The sequence below is a fragment of the Brienomyrus brachyistius genome, chromosome 6 (assembly GCF_023856365.1).
Source record: "Brienomyrus brachyistius isolate T26 chromosome 6, BBRACH_0.4, whole genome shotgun sequence".
NCBI lineage: Eukaryota > Metazoa > Chordata > Actinopteri > Osteoglossiformes > Mormyridae > Brienomyrus > Brienomyrus brachyistius.
In genome coordinates, this window is record NC_064538.1 from 18,690,330 (window position 1) to 18,712,731 (window position 22,402).

General features: G+C 41.8%; 1 protein-coding gene and 1 long non-coding RNA gene across 2 annotated transcripts in view; both read left to right on the top strand.

The window, feature by feature from the left end:
* Positions 1–22,402, top strand: part of ntm (neurotrimin) — a 284,096-nt gene that overhangs the window by 97,864 nt on the left and 163,830 nt on the right. The gene's annotated exons all lie outside the window — the stretch shown is intronic.
* LOC125745181 (uncharacterized) overlaps positions 1–22,402 on the top strand; it is an 81,238-nt gene that overhangs the window by 38,776 nt on the left and 20,060 nt on the right. Inside the window, exon 2 of the long non-coding RNA XR_007398590.1 lies at positions 17,076–17,133. This is a non-coding gene — a long non-coding RNA (uncharacterized LOC125745181). The remainder of the gene's footprint in view (positions 1–17,075; positions 17,134–22,402) is intronic.

Here is a 22,402-nt window from a genome sequence, read left to right on the forward strand (position 1 = left end):
GACTGTGAACCACTGACAGGGTGTTGGGCAGGCGGGACTCGTATTTGTGGGATGTGAATGATGGTTGTCACATCTGGTACAATCCAACAGAAGGGCTTCTGTGGGACAAATGCCAGATCAGTGTCTTTGATGATCGCAGGGGTAGTGTGTCATGATACGCAGGGCATCGAGCCCTGTTGCACATTGGACTACTGTACGTAGGTGCAGGCCAATCAGAGAGCCCATGTTGACCCCTGGCACCGTCGAATGTGCCCACAATGAGCAAACAGGCATCGGAACTGGACCTTAGAGTAATGGTGACCATGGGGGCGGCTGGTATGGAAGGTCACCTGGTCTGATGAGTCCCATTTACTCTCGTATCTGCTGGATGGGTTGGACCAACAAGTCCAATCCACGGCCATGTAGTCCTATACGTAGCAGAACAATGAAATGTATTTAAGTCTGCCGAATATGCACATGAAGGATTAAGATACTAGGTAATCCAGCATGCATGTGGTTCCAAATACATAATTAATAATAAATACATAGCAGCAATAAGTAAAAAATAGCAGGCACTTTGTAACTAATTAATTATGTTTGTGGTGGACACATGAAAGATCAGTTGATTGGTGCGTGACTGACGGCACCGAATCGCTCTTCGCTTGGGGACTCCGTCGTCCAGTGAAGGTTTGGTCTGGACTGAGAAGATCTGCTGCAACCGATTTAGTGTGACATAATGTGAAGTCATGTGACCCAGGGATGGGAGGAAGCAAGAGAGACTTTGAGGATGAGTGTGGAGGACGCGACGAAAGGCTTTTTTACGTAAACATGCTCGGAAGCACAAACGCCGCTTCAGTGTCGCATAATGCCTGGAAACACATGAACTGACTGAGTGGGTGTCACCTGATTTTACCCCCCCCCATGTACAATACGTGCCTGTCCTCGCAAGAAATTTTATTTACCAAATACCTATTACAAGATTGAGTAATGTAATGTAATTATGTCCTCTTTATGTGTTTGACTCCTGTAAAGTAGAGATGGAGACATCTTCTTGGCCTGATGAATAATGCAGCAAGTCCATAAACTGCCTCTCAAGTACATATGAATCAGTGATGGAAATGATGTGGACTAAAACACCATGAATAATTTAAGAGGTTTTGAAAAATTCATCATTACTCCGCCAGTCTGAAGGTCAGATCCTCCACAGCGGCTTTGCATGCGAAAGGGGAATTGAGTTAAAGGGTTTTTTTTTTTCTCTATTCAAGTCATCGATTGCTACCAAGAGAAGCGTCCCTGTGATTTTGTTTGTCTTTCTGGGCTGAAATTTAAACACCAGTGTTGGTACTCAGAAATCAGGAGTGATTGATCTTACTTTGTGGCTGATTAAAAAAAAAAAAAGACCATGACACCTTGGAAATAATTGGGTTGAAAATGTGCAGAAACAATAGTGCGACAGATGTTAATATCACACCTGTGCTGAAAGAGGTCCTGTCGACAGCTGCAGCCACACTAAATTACGACGAGATGTGACGGAAAGACGGCGGTTGCTAGGCGCTGGAGAGACATCAGCCCCGTCTAATTGAGAGACGCGGCGCTGAGTGTTGAGTGGTTGACCTCTCACTTACATGCAGCTGAGAGGGATCAAGGCTGGGATCCTCTTTGCATGTTCTGAGGATCAGTGCTAAAATCCTGCTAAATTCCTCCCAGCAAGTTTTGAGAGTCTGATGGGTTTGCTGATCACTTTTCTCAACAGATCTCATTGTACCTCAATTTAGCCTCACTATTGCTGTGTGCACAAAAATCAATAAAGTTTATTTTATCGTATGTTGCTTTTTTGGTATCTATCGTATGTGTTGTAACTACAAGGTCATCCATCCATCCATCCATCCTCTATAACAGAATTTCCAGTGCATAGCTGATTCAAATACAATTAATATTTAAGTGAACATGATGGTAGTAGGGGGGTAATTACGTTTAAGGTGATAAGGGTATTTGGGGCATAAGTAGCTTGTATAATTGTATGTTGTCACAGTGGCTGATCATTCAAAATTAGGGCACAGGATTCATAAACATAATGTCAGTGTATGTTTTTAAAATAAAGAGGTAAACCTGTCATATTTTCTTCATCGGTGTATTGTGTGAACTTATACTTCTTTCCAGTGTATCAATCTCTTTTAATTTTGCTCTCGATGATCACTAATCAAAATGTGTTACAGTGTGGAGGGTTAGTGCTTCAGTCTTTATCTAGACTTTGTGGTTTGCACACTCAGAATTCTGTGGAGTCTAAAGATTAAACCGGTGAACAAAACTAATTTGATCAAGTTTTTCCGGAGGATTGTTCACTAACGTTTGTAACCATGACTGAGCCACTGGGTGTTTATTTTTTGCGGATTTACATGAAAAATATTGACTGCTGCTGTGCATGGTCAGTTATTGCATAATTGCAATTCTGATGGGAAGAGGAACAGTGCCCTGGTGGGTATCACCGTAATTTCATCCATCTGGAGCTGTGAGCTTAAATCATTCGGAGCGTGAATCTTCACCCTTGGATGGGGTTCTTCTTAACCCTCTGGAGTCGGTGAAAGTCTTTCCACTTTCCAGAGGCGTGATTCTTCAGTGTCCGCTTGTCTGTCTGTGTACCCCGTGTTAACCAATGTAACTAACTGTGTTAGTGCATAGTTGTAATACGCTGAAGTTTCAGGATATGAAACAGGACCTCCTTGAAACCCCACTGATATAATATTATGATTTCACGACTGTTGTGTAATAGGCTGGTTCTCGGTGCTTCTATGAGGTTCTCGCGCCTGATTGGCTAGTTTACTGCCTTATCGGAATTTCTGTGTAAATACAAAACAGGCCTTTAATGCTTTGGCTAGAGTACAATAAGGGCCCTGTAAACAGTAGAATTACTAGACTCTAGTTTTTTTTCTGCTGCCCGGCCACATTATACTCTCTGTCTGAAGCGGCCCAGTTTTTACACTGAATACAAGTCTTACCAGCTCGTGCTGAAACTCACCCATTATCCAATAAAAGCATGGAATAAAATATTGATACCTTAAATATTTATGGGTAGTTTTGGCTTTGTTATTAAGACCTTACCTCTTTTGAATTTTCGCGTGGCTTATTTGAAATGTCCCTCTGTGCCATGATTTTTTACACTTTCTTGCCATCAGAGCCAGCGGACACACAAAGGGGTCTTTGTAACACTAGTGACAGGCTTGCAGTGGCCGTAGCCTTAGCCAGGCAGGAATGAGAAAGAGGGAAATTCGGCCACTTTTTTTAATGGATAGTTTTGAAGTTGGGAGGCGGGGGAGTGGACTATCACAGCTGAATAAATGCCGGGGGCGTAAGGATGTGTGTTTAACAATCAGGGCGGCTTCTGTGCAACCACCACTAGTTTGGTTTGCGATTAGCCAGGCAAACTGCTTCCAGTTCAGGAAATTAGTCTCTAATTCAATGGGTAATCCTTGCCAGTAGGAGAAACTCCATCCCTGTGCACGGAAGTGCCTGCAAATCTTCTGATCTTGAAGGGGTGACGTCTTTAGCACATCTGAGCCTGTGTGCTTTTAAATATGAGGGTTTTCACAGTTGACATGGGACCTAATCTCTTGGATAATGTAACTACAATGTCTAGAAGACCAGTACGTCGCTGTAGGTTCTGGTAATTAAATATATATATGTGATAAGCAGAGATGCACATAACTGGTGAGCAATTATGCATCAGCCATATAACACAATACACGTGGCACTTTCTTAACGTAATGGCACAAATGGTACTTACGATATATGCATCTGGCTGTTATGGCAAGAAATTACTGTGCATTTTTCACCTTAATGCATACTTCTTTCGTGGTATACAGTAAACTGTATGAAGGTTCAAATTTGGACTGCCGCGATTAGTCGACATAGTGGACGACGTCGACTCTTAAAATGCGTCAAGTCGATCTACATCAATATGTGAAATCGACGAGTCGTTTTTTTATTAAAAATAAAATACCTTTATGATTTCTTAAACGCTTCAATGCAGTATAACAAAGGCGTTCCTTTAATATCACCACGTAAATATGGGAGTAGTTCAAATTATCAAGAAAAGAAAAAGGTGATTTTCCACTGTCCAAAGTGCGATTGCATACCACGGCGGTACTAGAGCTATGCTTGAGCACTGGACTTGTTGGGACCAGGGTCGTTATCATAAACTAAAATTTAAACGAAAAGGAACACTAAATAAAAGAAAACAATTGAACTAAAATTAAAATTTTAATCTGCAAAAAGTACCGCAACACCACCATCATAGTTTTTTTAACCTTTTTAAACTACACTATCTCCTATCTCCTTAATTTAAACGATGTTGTGGCTGCTAATCAGTCCTTTCCTTCGTCGCGACTTACAGTAAGTGCTTATCGCTTGTATCGCAAATGTCATGTTCCGGTAACTTAATTTATTAAGCATGAGGATACGTCAAATTTATACAGATTACTTTTGGGCATCAGAATAAGCATCTCATTAATATTTTTAAGCATACTACTAAACTGCTCATCGTTAATGTTAATGTTCAAATAGTGCCGAATAGTGCGTACATTATCTAAAGCCCTGCAATGGCATACAATTTGTTGTCGTCAAAATTAAATTAACTTAAACGGTCAAGTTCATTTCCTGGAGGAAACTTAATCGTTTAATCGACCAATCGATAAAATAGTCCATAGAATAATCTATAGAAAAATAGTTTTTATGACAGTCTTATTTCAATTCATTGTAATTTATTTATTATCAATTTATTGTCATGTGCACCAGTTATTTGCATCCCTGATTATAAGTACGCAAGTTGATCTGAATGATCTCATTAGATCTGCACCCATAGGTTGTTTGAAATGTACATGACCTTGTTGAATCTTTCATGTTAGCGTGCTCATGGCCTGTGTCCTGCATTCCGCTCTCCCCTGCGCATAATAAAGCTGCAATTCGGCAGGACTGGTCGCATTGCAATAAGAAGACCCTCATCACCGAAAACGGTGGTTTATCCTTTTTAATTTTTTAAACACCTCAGGCTGCTGAATGGACCAGTTTTCAAAAGGCAGTCAAAAAATATATAAGGAGTCATCTAGGTGTGTTATATAATTTACTGTCCCATAAAATATTATACTAAAGTGTCTGTATTTTTTTATTTGGGATGAGCGAGAGGGCTGGTTTAGATGGGGCCATTTCCATCTCCATAGTACTTTAGAAATTCAGCTGTCAAGACACGCATTAAAAATAGTGGAATTATAACATCATTTCCACATCTTGTGTCTCTGTGCAACTGTGGTGATGGATACCTATATCTGACAACCGCTTTGACGGTGAAGCCGTTAATGAACTTCCGTGTCTCTCTGAGTCAGACTAAATGGGTCATTTATGCGTGGATCAGAAGGGTCTATGAAGTAACTCCTTAATGTGTGAATTCAAATCTGGCCTGACGTGCAGCGGCCTTACCGGAGTTACACGTTGTGACAAGGGCAAATTTGGGGAAGAGGTGTGGGCCAGAATATAGATGAGGCCTGACTCGATGAGGACTGTTTGCAGGGTTTTGAGTCCGTCCGACTTATTCACATTCATAAATGTCAACCTGTTTCACAGTGTTTCTGTTGCCAATTATAATTTTGACCTTCTGACTTGCTGTTAGATTATTCAATTATATTTGCTTATTAGATTTTGCTAATTAAAAATGGTAATAGACTTTTATGCTTTTAGTTGTGAAATGCACTTCTTCTTTAAATGGTTCTTTTTGTGTAACCTATTCTGTTCCAGCAAGTCATTTATAAAGTGGAGTTTGTGTCACATGTGGGGAGCAACCTTGTAATCATCTAACAGAGCAATGAAAGATGCAAATCTTGTATACGAAGCACAAACATCATCCTTAAAAATGTCAATACACTAAATGAATAAGAAGTTATGTTTGCTCATTCTTCTCTTACACTTGACTTTTCGAGGTCTTTCGCTGTAAATGGGATTTGGAGGGATCGTTTTGGTCTTCCTCAACCCTAGAGGGCTCCACCACAGCCTCTGCCTGGTAACGGAACAGAGATGCCAGCCTGCATGCCAAGCTTGTTTCGTTTTCTTTTAGCATTGTGTTGACTCAGGGAGGGTGGACTTAATGAGTTTGGGTAGATGTGAAGCCCTTATAGGAAAATCACTGTGCTGCTAAATGATGGTGTTATTAGGCCGATAATGGGCATTTCTCCGTCCCAACAAAATCGATTGCCTTGGTTCAATGCATGGATCGTACCATTTGTTATACATCTTATGCAAACCATTGCAAAGTCATTAAAGATCTTTGGTGAGGCACATTGATCTGTAAGAAGCTGGGCATTCAGCCCGCCCCTGCAGCCTGATTGGATAATCAAGTCCTTAATTGCTTCAGTAGTGTTTAGTAATTGGATTTGTATATACCTGCAGAGACGAGGGTGTTGCATGCCGAACTGCAGTATCAGGACTGTCATCATGTGACCCCTGAATATTGCCTTCCCATTCAGACAGGCACTTGCACGTTGATTAGTATTATTTATAACAAGCCGACAAACGTGTGACACATGCTAATATTTGCATAATTTGCAGGTTTGGTCCGATCTTGTGTAGCTAATGAGCCAATGCTAAATAAACAAAAGTTAATTACCGAAGGAATTTTTTTGCATGTCCAGGCAAAGCACAGCATGTCTGCAATACAATGCTTTCATTTTCACTTGTAACATAAACATAGTTAATTTAGTTTAGGGAATATAAATAAAGTTAATTTGATTTAGTTGTTTACTGCTTAAAATTATGCCTTTTTATTGCAATTGAAAGCATGTCCCCAACAAAAAGCAATGGGGAATTTAGTAAATCCATCCATCCATCCATATTCCAAACCGCTTATCCTATTGGGTCGCGGGGGGTCCGGAGCCTATCCCGGAAGCAATGGGCACGAGGCAGGGAACAACCTGCCTCGGACTGATGGGGGGCCAGCCCATCGCAGGGCACACTCACACACCATTCACTCTCACATGCACACCTATGGGCAATTTAGCAACTCCAATTAGCCTCAGCATGTTTTTGGGCTGTGGGGGGAAACCGGAGTACCCGGAGGAAACCCCACGACGACATGGGGAGAACATGCAAACTCCGCACACATGTGACCCAGGCGGAGACTCGAACCCGGGTCCTAGAGGTGTGAGGCAACAGTGCTAACCACTGCACCACCATGCCGCCCCGAATTTAGTAAATATACCTCTTATTTTTTTTTAAACAGCCTGTATATATTATATTGTATTTTTATACAAAGATGAGTTACATTGTTGTCTTTGTATCAGTGCTGTTGGCACACTGAGGTCAGGTTTTCACAGGTAGAGTCTGAGGATCTAGGAAGTGTTCCTTATTTGGTGTTCCTGGCTATAGCAATAAGAGGAGCACCGCACCAAAAAAAATAAATCTTTTTTCATGAAGACAATGAGATCTTGACTGCATCCTTCTGTGGAGAGTAGAAATGAAACTCTAGTAGATCTCAACTTTACTTCTTTATGTCTTGCTGTGCCCAGTGTCAGGCTGCTATGTGTATGCAGAGCATCATGCGCAAACTGCCGAACAAACACAATTATGCAATAATTAACTGTGCACACGTTGCTGGTGTTTTTTACAGTGGTGTTACAAATTTTCTGTTTTTCTTTATTTTTTGCATAAATATAACCTAATTTTTGATCAGATTTTCGTGTAAGTCCTAAAATTAGAAAAAAGGAATTTAATTAAACAAATGAGACAAAAACATGGTACTTGTTCCTAATGTTGCATATCTATGTGTACAAAGAAAGTGGATAATCAGTTCATTATAAGGGGAAATTAGACTGAGGAGTTTCAGTCAATGGGATGACAATCAGGTGTGAGGGTGGGAGGCTCTGACTTATTTAGAGAGCATTCATCTGTGTCTTCATGATCATGATTTAGATCATATTTATGCAAAAATACAAATTGCAAAGGGTTTACAACTTTGTATCATCACTGGGCACATGTGATTCACGGGAACCCTCAAATCGCCATGAGCTCTTGGCTTGGTTTTGTACCAAGCTTTGGGAAAAGAATTTTGGTAAAAATATTTTCACACTTATGTTGAAGCAGCAATTTTATTGCAAGAAGAACTTACAATGTCAGTCAAAAGTCTTGACACACCTGCTTTTAATGGATTTGTCTCTAATTTAGCTATCAAAGCAATGAAGTAATATGTACCAAATATTGTAACAACCAAGTGTTCAGCATCTCAATAATTAAAAAAAAAAAAATCCTCAAAAATAATCTTCAAAATAGCCCTCGTGTCGATGGCCACCAGCTTCCAGATGTAACCATCTGGATTGCTTCTCTAACAGTCCTGAAGGAGTTTCTACAAGTTCTGTGCACAAGTTGGATACAAGGCTCTTACTCTTCGATCCAGCTCATCCCACACCAGCCTTGTAGAGTTTAGTTCTGGGGAATGTGGGGGCCAGGTCACATGTCACTGCACTCCATCTCATTCCTTGTTCACAAGATATTACAGTACAGAACCTTGGGGTGTGTTCAGGGTCGTTATGTAGAGAAACAAATGACTTTCAATATGTGTCCAGACTTTTGACTGGTATATGAGTATAAAAAACGTTTATACTATATTATTTGTGTGACTTTGCCTGTCAAATGATTAGCATGTGTTTCAAGATGTCTGGTCTCTAACATGTACATGCATACTGTATATTATTTGAGGCCAAATGAAATCACCAAGTGACCACAGTGAAACTGAAAACTGTATGTATTTTCCTTCAATAGGAAAAAAATCACGGATACAATAAAATTTATTTTACCCATTCTGCCAAAATTATATTAAACTAAATAAATAAAAAACTCAAATATAAACATGAAATGCTGTCTGCATTCTGTATTCCTATTGTAGAGATGTCCTCAGAGGAAACCTGTTTTGATAAAAAGCAAGAGCAGTAATGATATTTTTTTCTTTGAAATGTCCTTTTTAATAGGTTGTCCTTTCTTAATTTCAGTTTCTTATTGAATCCGAGTTTCTTCATTCAGGAGGAGCATTTTGTTTCTACAGAGCTTTTTGCTAATCTATGACTTCTTGTGGTTTCCTGGGTATCAGGGAAATGCGCCGTAGGAGAGTCGGTCCCCAGTCTACTTTCATTCTGGCTTTTAATTCTACACTTTCATGTTTATTAAATGCAAATGGGGTTTTTCTCATTATTTTTAGTGCCTTGAAGTGCAGCATAATTACTTTTCTGATGCTTTTACCTGAAGGGACCTGGGAGGCTTCCATCTGCTGGGACCAAGTGAGGGTCCGTGTGATGCAGAGATGGCGCGACGGTACATGGAGTTTAGTAGTGACTAGGGAGTTTTAGCAGATAGGGAGAGGAAGTGGAACAAAGGGTTACAAGCAGGGAAAGCAATGTGGGTGTTGGAATACAAGTGTCCAATATGTAGTCTTGTCAAGGATTAGACACTGTACCTTTCATTGGAAGGTCGTTGGACCAAATCCCAGGGCCAGATGTTGGGTGTTTGAGTAAGGTCCTCAATCCCATATTGCTCCAGGGGGCCCAAAAATTTTATTTTAGAATGTATCTGGATTGCTCTGGGTTGGGGGCCCAGTATGATATGCTGTCATGGGGCCCAAAATCTCTAGTGGCACCCCTGTTGCAGTTTGACCCCCAAGTCTTCCCACACCAGTGCAAAGGGTTTTTGTGTCTCATGGAGGGATGGGATAGGCGAAAAGGCAATTTCTCCTTGGGGATCGATAACATATCACTCTTTTATTCTATTCTGTCTGAGCTTGGAAACCAAAGGTCAATGAAGTGGCTCGTCAAACGAAATCCTGGTCAGGATTTTTACTTTCTGAACCAGAAACTTCCACCTCTGGTCATATAACCCCAATGGTGACCCGATATTTGTGATGTTACGTGCTTTTTGTGGCATTATAATGCAGATAATATCGTGATGTGCCCAATACTATTCCTCTTGTACTGAATTATAATATATCCTCGAAGCTGGTCACGTGCCCTAATGGGAAGTGCATTTATACATTTATATTTATGGTCTGTAGGCTTGTATCTGTGTTTTAATGTTTACCCCCCTCTGTGCTGCACCTGGTATGCATCTGGAGCCGTCAGTGGGACTGCAGCCAGATTTACAGAACAGCTTTTATAGAGTTCTGTTGGCTTTGTTGTTTTAAAAAACAAATCCCTTATGCACACAATGCTGTGTGACTTAATTATGCATGACATTTGAAGACAAATACTTCTAGATCCATTTCCCTTGGAGAGAAAAGCCTCACTTGTTATTATCTTAAAGGAGGACTTATCTGCGTTTTTCCTGTTTTGAATTATGTGGTTTTGGTATTAGAGTTTTGATATGTTTCGGAAGTGTATTTTTTGAATATGGTCCCGTCCTTTCACATTTCGTCATGTCTGGCTACAGCCCTCAGTCGGATAAACGGAAGACCTTCGCAGTGTATATGGTGCTCAGCCAGCAGCTTCCGCAATATTAATTAATATATGATGGGCTTTACATAGTTAACAGGTTATGCTTTGTAATTACATGGGAAGGGCAGTAGATGGAGTGATGACGTATGTAAGGGTTAATGCACAACAAGCTGTGCATTACAAGTTTTTAAGGGCATGGCTTTAGGGGCGAAGAACCACCTAATGTGCGACTGTATATTTGGTTTACAAGTTTATACCTAAAGATATTATTTTCACGTTTACAAGTCGAAAGCACTTTTATTGGTAGAACTGCTTTCTTCCACTAATGATTTAGCATTTTACGTAGTTTCTGTTACTTGTAAAATTTTAGAGTTTGAATGAAAGATCATATGCCTAATAGTGCATTGATTTAGTTCTGTGATTTGCTAAAGTAGCACTATATGTGTGGTTATAGAAAATTAATGAACACCCTTCTGACCAATCAGATTCATGAATTCAGCTGTGCCTGGGTATATTGTTGAATAATGGCTGGCCTTTCAGAGTAAGACTTGGTTACTCTGTTGGCTATACCTGGATACTAAGTTTACTTACGTACTGACCCATGCATAATTTCATTCAAACTCGGTGTCCTCACATTTTCCTGTTCGTCGTATGCATTTAATAAAGGCTACTCTTATGGCGGCTGCAGTGGAAACGGATGTCTCGTAGATGCAAGGTGGTTTAACCAAATTCTGTAAAATATTTAAAAGTTTAGTGAATCCAAGTGTTGAAAATAACCATGTCATATGTTCAGTTGTGAATGAATGTGTCTAAATTCTAATCATGGCATTAAAAGTCAAAATTCATAGATGTTTCTATAGAATCTAAGTATTGTGCATATGAATGTGATGGCCTCTGCAGGGAATAACATATATTTGTTGAAATTAATACACACAGTCAGTAATTAATAGGAACATGTTCCCGGGGGGCGGCATGGTGGTGCAGTGGTTAGCACTGTCGCCTCACACCTCTGGGACCCGGGTTCAAGTCTCCGCCTGGGTCACATGTGTGCAGAGTTTGCATGTTCTCCCCGTGTCGTCGTGGGGTTTCCTCCGGGTACTCCGGTCCCCCCCCACCCCCCCCCCCCCCCTCCACAGTCCAAAAACATGCTGAGGCTAGTTGGAGTTGCTAAATTGACCGTAGGTGTGCCTGTGTGAACGAATAGTGTGTGAGTGTACCCTGCGATGGCCTGGCCCCCCATCCTGGGTTGTTCCCTGCCTCGTGCCCATTGCTTCCGGCGGGATAGGCTCTGGACCCCCCGTGACCCAGTAGGATAAACAGTTTGGAAAATGGATGGATATTCCCAGGGAAAAAGTAGCCTTTTCTTGAAGTTCAACGGGGGGTGTCAAATTCCAGGTCTGGGGGGCCGGAACCCTGCACATTTTTGGGTTTCCCCTCATTTAACACACCTGATTCAACTTCTTGTGCTAATTATCACACAGTTCCTGAGCTGAATCATTGGTGGTAGAAAAGGGAAAGAACTAAGCTACACAGGGCTCCGCCCCCCCCCAGGACTGGAGTTTGACTCTCCTGAAATACAATACAAACCCGTGGAATATTCCTGGCTGCATCACAGGAAGTGAAGCGGACCAGTGTCGTGTGAAAGTTTGTTAGATTGATGCACTGTTCCGTGCCTCCAGAATGTCAGAATCTTTAGAGATGCATCGAATCTATACCCTTATGGGAACTGCCTGAGCCAGGAATCTGACAGCGTGACACTAATCGTTTATGAGGTGAGCGTGTGAAGCCCACAGCACAAGCCGCTCTTGAAGTGCCTGCCCTGCAAGAGGCCCCCGTGCCTCAGATAGTATGGTTACAGATCCGCTCCTAAGTTGAGATGCGGTTTGCATACTGGCTGATAAGCATCCCCGGTCCCACCCCACTCAAAAAAAAAAAATGAATACCGAAAAGGTCGACGCTGAAAGGAAATTTAAATAGTGCCGCTAAATCGTGTGCCATCCATAAAAATGCATATTCATATGACATTTATGTTGTCCTCGTCCATCTGGCAGGAAGATCGGAAGATGGAGGCGTACGTCTTAAGATGAGATAAGGAGACCCGGGTGAACTGTGCGGTGGTCATGAGCTGAAAGTAGTCTGAAAGGTAGCTTAAGATGCAATACTGTGCCGAAGAGTAAGTACTGCACGCTGTATTGTGGAAGAAAGCCTGTTTCAGAGATGTATAATGGAATTCTTTCATTCACATTGCTGTTGGGAGCAGCATTGAACACCGAGACCAACGGAACATAAAATGAGGCTTTATTTGCCATTTGTACGAGTACGAGAACAGGTGCACTGGATTGTGTCACTTTTCACATATTCTGTCTTGCTTTCCATTCAAAGACGCATATAGAGGTGAGAGTGAGCTTGGAATTAGAGCACAGGGTCAGCCATTCTTTCGGTGCCCCTGGGGGGCTGCTTCTTGCTCAAGGGCCCAACAGCGATGCACCCATTCAAACCCGGTGACCTTCTGAGAGGCCTGACACAACACCTGCTGTGGAACTGCTCATTCAAGGAACGGTGCCCGATATATTTACATAAATAACGATAGATCAATAACATTTGATTGAAGGAGAAGCAGGTGACATCAGGTAGGGAAGATTTCTAGGGAAAGTGATTAGTTGTCATTGTCGACCCAAGCACACAACAACAAAGTGTGTCCTCTGCATTTAACCCATATGTCACATCATGACAGTAGCACCTAATTCAGTGCAGTAATTTAGTGGTGCTTTGCTGGTCAGGGATTCTAACCAGCAATCTTTCAAGTGCACGTCCCTAACCATTAGGCCACCACTGCTATTCTAGAAGACAGCAACATTTCATACCAGAGTACGAAGGTTTCAGTTAGGGTAGCACAAGACAGTTAGAAACCTTAGAAGGATTGGAGAGTCCCGCTCTTACTGAAGGCTATTATTTCTCAACCTGGTCCAGTAGCCTTTGTATATTTTCAAATCTTTCTGTTGTTTTCCGCACTCTTAGACCTTACATGAGCCGCAGGTGCACGTTCACACTATGCTCTAAGAGAAGTGCTCTATTTTAAGAAAATGCCTCATTACAAGGTGACCAATAGTTTCTACTGTATCTAAAGGCCAAATATTGGTTCATTCTAGAAGAGGAAAAAATGTATTCTAATTAAGATTGGAATAGGATGTATTCAAATGCAGGAGTGTAGCAACACAGATGCTTGCAGACATATACTGCTGCTGTCTGTAACTATAAGCATTACAGCACTCAGCCACTGAGTCAACAGTGAGAGATACACATACACAGAGCACTGAAGAGAACGGTCTCATTAGGAAATGAATTCAGCCTTTCGGCACTGATTTGTGGTTGAAAGGGTTGAGTTTTGAGTCCTTCCTTAAGGACCATTTGGGATGCTGCAACTTTTGAGAGGAGACAATTATTCCACCAAAAGCCGAAAGAGAAGAGACTCTGACTGTCACCCCGTGTGGGATGTCAGAGGTCTGGAGCTGGATTTAGGATCTATTGTGGTTTGAATGAAGCACTTGAGTTCTGCTTTTTTTTTGGTGGGTGTATTGCTATTTGTGTAAACATTTTTATGGCGATCTCCTGAGAAGATTGCATAGAGTTGACTAGTGGGCTTTATGTGGGCTGTGATTTTTGAGGGGACCACTTGTCAGTCAGCTTTGGATACACAATTTGAAGCTGAGGAAGTAAGTACCAGGGATTGGGACAGTGTGTCTTACCATAACCAATAATGGTAGCATCAACGCTGAAGCAGACACCATGCATAGCTCCATCGTCATCGTTCGGGGTGCTGTAGGCTAGCTGCTTCTCTGGGCGCTGGTCGTGTCACAGCACAGTGCAGGCAGTCTGAAACAAATCCCATCGATTAAAGTCATCCAGTGCTGAGCCTGGATTCCTGGCTCTTTGCAGCCATTATTTTCCTTCTCAGGAATCTAAGATTATATTACCAATGGATGTTTATAATATCCAGCAGAGCTGCATTGAAGTAGTTGGGTGTTTTAAATCAGGCATGAAATTAATTTTCAAACTGCTTTTTGGCTGCAGAGTGTGTAACGAGACTGGCTGGATCTAGTGGTACTGGAGTGTAGTTGATCATATGTATAATGCCCTGTACCTCTGTCATCAGTAACTGGCCCTCCAGTCACTGCACTCTTTCGAGAATAATGATCTTCCCTGTTTCTTCCATATCCAGCTTCCCCTTGACACGTTCTTCAACTCTTGGCAATTCTGCTTCTAGCCTTACGTTCTGTTTACATTTTTTATTTAACAGATGCTTTTATCTAAAGGGACATACAATCAGGAAAGTTCGGTCAGCCAATCCCTGCAGTAATTGGTGTTAAGGGCCTTGGTCAAGGACCAAACAGTGAAATCACTCTGCCATCCATGGGATTTGAATCAGCCGTCATCCAAGCATGGACACTTGATCTTAACCGACGGAGCCACACACCATTGAAATACCCGTTCCTAGGTGTGAATACTGAGTATTGTGAATACTGTGAATTGTGAATACTGTGAATTGTGAATACTGTGTATTGAGAATACTGAGTATTGTGAATACTGTGTATTGAGAATACTGAGTATTGTGAATACTGAGTATTGAGAATACTGAGTATTGTGAATACTGCGAAAGCCCTCTTCTTGACGCTTGCTGTCTGTATTTTGCACCATGGTCCTTGGGGAATGTTATTTGGTGCACCTATATACTTGTATACGGATGGTCTAACAGCAAAGCCCCATTGACTTCACCTGACTTTAGTGCGTTTTCTTTGGCTCCCACCTGTGGTCACAGGGGCCTCACTTGGCTGATGGAGGTGCGGTCGTGCGCCATTGCTTTGGCCGCCCTCCTGTTTCATTCACGTGGCAGCCAGCCGCTCACCCTCGCAGATGCTACCCTGCCGTCACGTTGCCTCCGAAGGTTTCTGCCGCGTCGCTTTCAATTAGCAATATGCGCCATAAACATTCGACATGGAGCCCCAGGGCAGGTCTTGCTTCAGCTGCTCGTACCTGGTCTCTCAATGACTGCCCGCACTCCACCTTAAACTGCTGCGATTGTCAAGAAAAACAAATGGCTTAATTAATCAAAATTATTAATTTCCTTTTCTGTCTGACGCCATCAAAAATCCCAGGGCTCTTTAATATGGGTTTTGTTAAGGCAAACATTCGTCCTCAATAAATTGTACACAAGCTGTGTTTGGTGAATTTCTTTGTGTTATATACAAGTGGAGCAATTTTTTCCCATCTGAATTATACAGGTGGGAACGAATGTAGGTGATTAATTATTCTGTGCTCACAGCTTGAACTACATTTATGGTACCGTTTCCACTTTGTCAAAGTTCAGACGGACTTCTCACAATGGATGTCATTCAGCGCGCCTAAAAGTGCAATGGGCCGGAAATATTGCTGTAACTATTTCAATCAATAGCGGCCCTCCCCCAGCCCGCCCTCAGAACGGCACGTCTCATTTCTGTTTATGTTTGCGCAGTCATGTGCGCGCCTATCAAATTGCCAGCATTTCGCGACTTCACTGAAATGAGAGAGCTGCCCCAGGTTGACGAGATACTGGGCTTTGACAGAAATACCTTTTGACTTTTCTGACAGTGCGGACAGGTCCTCAATGAGCCTTACCAATGATTAATGCTTTTTAGTAAAGCAACAATTGCTGTGATTATAGTAAAAGTCATAATAAACCTAATCAGTCTGCTTCCGGAATCGAGTAAAGTGAATTAAAACAGGTATTTTATGGAACTGTCATTAATGTAAAAAAATGCATGTATGCATTTCTTTAAGTATGACTATCATAACTTTATTAATTTATGTGCATGTATAATATTGTTTCATTTGCTTGCCATAGGTGGTCAGAATCAAGTTGTTAGATGTAGTTGTAGCTTGAAGACTAGTAAGCTTATGAACTTCGTTTGGCTCAGCAAAACACCGAATTCTTGTACAAAAGAAAACAAATCATTTTGAACTCATATACCAGATTCTGAATAATACTAAAAGTATATAGAAATTGGCTCCCTTGATTTAGGACTCCAAAGCAGTTCCGTTTCCCAGCTGTCACCTGACAAACGGAGTCTTCTGCAAGGCAGTGGCATAGTCTCATGGAGGACAGCGATGGCCCTGTGATTTTGGCAGCCAAACAGAATCCATGTCTGCCAGCCAATAAGGGTTCACCTTGTAAAAGGATCTATACTCCAATTTGTTTTGATTTCTACTGATGGTCAAGAATACCGTTTATAAAGGTCATAGCGCTCAAGATCAAACACAATCTTACAGTATGTACAGAAATTACATTATGCTTTGTGGTGCTTATTCTCTAGCTCTTCTTCCATTCTAACTTTTAATTGTTGTCTCTCCTTTGATAAATAAAAACAAAGCTTAGAACTGAAAGATTATTTGCTCGATAACATTTTATCTGCTGAGCTGTTACGCAATATGACTTTCATATTGTGGAAAAGCGAATACATAAATTTTCGGTACTTTACTGGATTTGCGTATTTATTTATTTGTATTACAGTAATACAGAGCCTTATATCTAATTAAGAGCCGGTCATGCCGTTTTCTTCTGATTTAAATTATGTCTCATGAAACCCTTTCTTTCCGTTTCCCCTTTAGGTAAGTGCAAACACCGCAGACCGATGTGAGATGGACATTCCCGTCTTTGCGGCTTTCGGTGAGGAGGTACAGCTGCTGTTGACCCTTGACCTTGGGCCGGGGCATGACGTCGGGAATCATTTCCTTCAGCGTGACGTTGGCTGCGTTCGGTCTGCATCTTTCCGCCATGTTATAACGTACGCTTCTTTTCGAAACAGTCCTGGAGCAGATGTAAAATTTGAAATAAAAAGTTAGTACTTTGCAGTAGGAAGTAATACAGTCATGTACCTATCTGTATGCACCACTTTCTGCCAATTATTATTATTATTATTATTATTATTATTGTTGTTGGCCTTGACTGTGACTAATGAATCCTGTATATGGGAAGGTGTCCACAGTGTGGCACTGTCTCCATCACATGTAGTCAATAGGACTTGCTGAATTCCAGCCAGTTACCTAATTCACAAGTGAGGTTAATGTACCGATGATAGGAGGGAGAGAAATCACTGCTGTACTCCACTTGCCCCTGGCCCATGCGGGCCATATATCCTGATTTTAATGGGACAGCAGTGTCTTTCTGCACTAGGGGGTCCTGCAATCATCTTGGTGGAAGTGTCCAAATATCCCATATATTCACTTAGCTGCTGATGTTCTTGCGTTGCCCAATAACCCATGAACTGGTATCACCAATCACCCGCTGTTAAAACAGGGAAGCAGGCTTCCAGAGTTATATTTTACAGAAGTCCGCGTAAGTCGGTGGATAAGTGTGCAGTTACATGTACTGACTGATGAGCTGACTCATTTGTAAGTAATTGAGCCCAGTTGATTGTACGGTAAGATCATTCATTTTTAGATTGGAGCCTTCATACTGCAAATATGCAATGTGTCCTTGAGATAATTTCAGTCTGACCACGTTCACGCGCACCCATACAATTTACCGCGCAATATTTAGGCACAAGAAATATTCGGGCATTTTGGCCATTCTTCAGGGAACGTCTCGCAAAGGCAGTTTTTGATAACCGGCTATATGAGACGGCGGCCAAGAGAAAATAGCCATTTCGGTTTTCATTTTCTCCAGCGACTGGCTGCATTAGACTGGGGCCAGACCCCTGTGTGAGGTAATAGAGTAGGTAGTTGTGGGAGCAAAGGGGTTCTAAAACCCCTCAGAAACTTGGAGGGGTTCACGAGTCCAGAGCTGCCATGTTTTATCACTTAACAGGCCCTGGTTGTTGCCGTGCCATTTTGGAGGTGGCCTCGGGGTACAGCAGCACTCCTCACCTGTGCTGCAGAATTTTTAGCTCAGTAGATCACATGTCACGTCGCTGCCGATTGGCTGTTGCTACGGATGCCGGTGACGGTTACGGGGAGCTGCATGACAACAGGGCAGAGGGTGGAGTGCTCGCACATGCCGTCTCGATGTCTCCGTAATGTTCAAAGGCGGCGCGCGCTGCTTTTGCTAAAGATTTTACTCAAGGGAAAACGAAGGCAAACTCAAGGTGACCCAACACATAGTTTGGTGCCACTCTTCGCCAGAATGGCAACATGAAATCAAGTAATGAGTGTTCACCTCTACAAAGTGAAACCTCAGACATGTAGTACACATCACGGCATCAATAGATTGATGAGCATAGCAGCAAAGCATGCTGGGACCCATAGACCACATGGAGATTTGTTTTGTTTGGGGAGGGAGTCAATTTTGACCTTCATTGTTCCACAAAAGCTGCACTGAAACACCAGTCAACTGGGAGGACACTTTGATCAACAAGAATCATTCTGGGCACTTAATAAATGTAACAGGGTCCCGAATCTGTTATCTGATACTGATACTGGGAAGTTAGATGCTTTTAGATGTTAGATGTTTAGAGCTACGTGTTTATAAAAGTGGTTCCCATTAACATAAAATTAATAAACGGGCTTTTCTAAAATCAATCTATGTCACTAGCTGCACTGGACATTAATATGTTCAATAATACACAATGCACATTTAATGGATTTCCTGATTTTCCTGAGCTTACTGAATGGTGTGTTTCAAGGTTCTGGTTCTGGTAAAAAACAAGCTCATTGCTTGTAGAACACATCTTACAGTGTGTCATTGGAGATACCTCTGGCATATGCAAAATTTTCTTTTTTTGTTGCTAGCTGATGGAATTTCTAATTTAATGTACATAAATATACTTTAGAATGTGAGCTGGATGCATTTTTAATGTCATTTTTTAATGGCAAAAGCAAAACAAACTTAAAACTAGCTGGTGCCTTAATGTGAGATTTCCAGTAGTTTACTGCTATCCATAAATCTAAATGCATTGTACACTACATTACTCATAAACACTGGGGCATGCACAGATATTAAAGAAGCTAATTATTTTCTTCATTATTTTGTCAACATAATTAACCCCGATTGAGATTTAAAGCTAACGATTAATTCAGTTATCTGTACAAGCTATTTCTAAATATGTGAATGGAGCCGTGTGTCACCCACTGGGCTAGTTATCTAACCAGAAGGTTGCTGGTTCAAATCCCCCTTCAAATATTGACCTTGCTTTCTCAAAGCTCATTTCGGATAAAAGCATCCCAGTATAAATGAAAAACAGATCATTTTATGTTCTTACATCTTCCGGCAGTAAATTACTATCACCTGAGTGAGGACCGAGGTTATTTTTACAATCTCTACTATGTATCATTAATGGTGTCACCTTTTTGTTTTAGTCATATAATTTGTCAGAGTCACAGGGGTTTTGATAGGATTCTCAACTCAAAATGAAGCTGTAGAACCCCAGCTCTCAGATCCTAAACAATCCATTGCCTTTCTGACTGACACAGCGTGCGTACTGTCATAGTGTATTTTGTGAATGATCGGCTGTTTACGTAGAATATTTCCACATCAGATGGATTGCAGGGAGCTGGTTTGATGACTTATAAACTATTTGCTTGGGTCAGATCACACGTCAAATGTTGGATTGTTCATTAATACTGTTATTTTTAATGAAATGCAAAGAATTACACTTTTCTTTCATGCTGGGATCTGGTTTGTGGTTTGCTAGTAACAATATCAGACGAAATTTAATCTCATAAATCACAATGCATTTGCAAAACACAAGGACCTTTAAAAGCAATGCTGTTAAAGGCTTAAAGAAACAGGATGTTGATGACACATGAAGGGGGATCCTCAAAACGTTAAAAAACTATATGTATTGATTTGGTTTCCTGCGCCACACTTGCCATGTTCTTATCATGTAACACGCAGTTATGATTATAATTCATGCATTTTTCAAAGAAGTCCCATGAAAATATCACTCACTGGACGCCTTTTGAAAATCACTTGACATTAAGTGCCAAAAAAAGACATCAAGCGCAAAAATGCTTATTTAATTTGTTCTTAACTCTTTGCCTCAGCCGACAGGTTTTCATTGATTCCAGCCTTTGGGAGAGGACTTCCTTTAAAAAAATGTAAAATTAACGTAAAAGAGAAGCCGTAATATCTTCATATACCTACATCCATTACTGTCTCCATGTCCTGTGTAAGACAAAAACCATATTAAAGCTCCTGAAGGATGTAGTCTGTAGCTAGTAGTGTCCTTGATTTAAGGTCTTTTTTTGGGGGGGGGTGGGGGGAGGGGGGGGGGTAAAAAACCATTAATGCTTGGCTTTTTCTTTTTTTTTAAGACATGTGCTTATCAGCGCTCAAAATAAGCTGAGAGCAAAATACGCCCCAATCAAGGTATCGGCAGTCGATTTCTCCGAGTTGGAGAGTCAGAATGCCTCACTGCAGGAACCAACATCACAAACCTGGATAAAATGAATTAGTGTGACTCTGGGATTACATTCAGAGTCCCTGGACAAACTGGAACGACGCAGGATTGATGTCAGGTGTCGGGGCTGGCTGCCGCGGAAACGCGGAGCCAGGGGGCGAGTCGGGAGGAGGTAGCGATGCAGAACCGGGGGGGCAGGCAATGCTGTTATTAAGGCATTCAAAGTGCTGTAATTGCATCACCCATCTGCAATTTCTCCCTGCCCATCTGCAATTGCTCCTCATCTTGCTGTCAGAATGTGGCTTTTTGCCATCTCAGATACCTTATTATTACTATTGTTATGACGTTTCGTTTGGTCCTTGTCCAGGTTCGTCCCCAACCTGTAGGACAGCAGCTGCTCCTGTCCATCTGTCCACTTAGGCACAGCTTGCCTCAGAAGCTCGATGACTCGGGACCTGAATATCTCTTTGACGACAGCGGGGCAATGCCCAGCGTTACGCGGGCAGCGGGCTGGCTCTCGCACGTGGGAGTCGGAACGGAAGCACGACATAATGACCGGCCCCATTTTGCTCGCAATATGCTTCATTACCTACCACATTAGGCAAATGTGCGGCGGAATACCATAGAGCTGATTTGTTAGCATAATGGGGACTAATTGCAGCCGTTCCCGTCATACTGCGGGGCCGGTAAATCATCTGCTTCACTCCTGCTCCCCTAAATGCTAACGGGGCTACAAAAGGGCCAAGCGGTCCCCGGAAGCGATCCCTCTAGGTCTGTAAACCGCTTTAAACTGCGGGCGCGGCACAGCGGCTCACGCGGGACGCCTTAGCGCTCTAAGCCGACTCTGTGCACACCGAGATAAGAAAGTTGCAGAGTTAGCTATGCAAAGGAGGCTGCTTTACATCACGTGGCTGGTAACGTGGAATGAAGCAACCCAAAAAGTTGTTATTCACAAATAAAACCAAAGCTAAGTTTTTACTGAAAAGTGCTATTGTATTGTATTGTATTATATTATAATTCAATATTGCAATTGCGATTAGGGGCACTGTGTGACTCAGTGGGATAAGATTGGACTCAAATCCAGTAGTGATTTTACCACTGAGTCCCTGATCAAAGCTCTTAACCCAACATTGCCCCAAGAACTGGCTGGTCCTGCCTTCTGAAGTCTACATCACTTTGGTCTGTAAAATAAATAAAATGTAATTATACTGTAATACTCACTTTGAATGAAAAATTGCAAATAATTATGGTCTCTAATTTTGAAGTTTAGAGTTGGAGGTTTCTTTTATGTAACATCAGAATAATGGCTGGCTTTCAGTTTTGTTTATGATTCGTTCAGGGGTTTTAATACACGTTTGCGGAATATGAATATACAAACAGACTGCTGCGTCTTTGTGTCAGAACCTGCCATTATCCCATTCGCTAATACTGCAGCTCCCTGCAGAATAGGGAACGAGACTGGGCTACATTTATAGTAATTTGGCTTCACCTGGCTCCTGCCCCCGATGGACAGTGTGCAGAATTACACCTGACGTACTGTTGTAACAAATTGATTCAAACGAAAGGAGTGAAGGGATTCCTGCTTCACGCTAACTTAAA